General features: G+C 24.3%; 1 protein-coding gene across 1 annotated transcript in view; it reads left to right on the forward strand.

The window, feature by feature from the left end:
* The window catches only part of LOC107632631 (protein ACCELERATED CELL DEATH 6-like), a 19,648-nt gene that overhangs the window by 17,714 nt on the left and 1,597 nt on the right, over positions 1-337 (forward strand). The gene's annotated exons all lie outside the window — the stretch shown is intronic.

Consider the following 337-nt stretch of genomic DNA (forward strand, 5'->3'; position numbering starts at 1 on the left):
TTAGAACATATATTAACAAAACAAAACAAAAAAAAAAGTTTTTTTTTTTAATTAGTATAAAGATCACGATAATTAATTATTTTTGTCCCGAGTCCATGGAAAATAATACATTTGCAAATAACGCGACTAGCTTTTCCTTGCTCGCCTCACCACGTCATTGCTCTTTTCCATGCTGACTGGATAGTTTACATGATACTTTCTCTTTTTTCTCCTTCCTATTTAGTTGGAGAATAAAATAGGCTAAAAAATATGTTTTTGGAATAAAATTAAAATAAATTAAATTTTAAAAATATCTTTTAAATTTTTAAAAATTTCCACAACAAAAAATATATTTTAT

This window comes from Arachis ipaensis, chromosome B03 (genome assembly GCF_000816755.2).
Source record: "Arachis ipaensis cultivar K30076 chromosome B03, Araip1.1, whole genome shotgun sequence".
NCBI classification, from domain to species: Eukaryota; Viridiplantae; Streptophyta; class Magnoliopsida; order Fabales; family Fabaceae; genus Arachis; species Arachis ipaensis.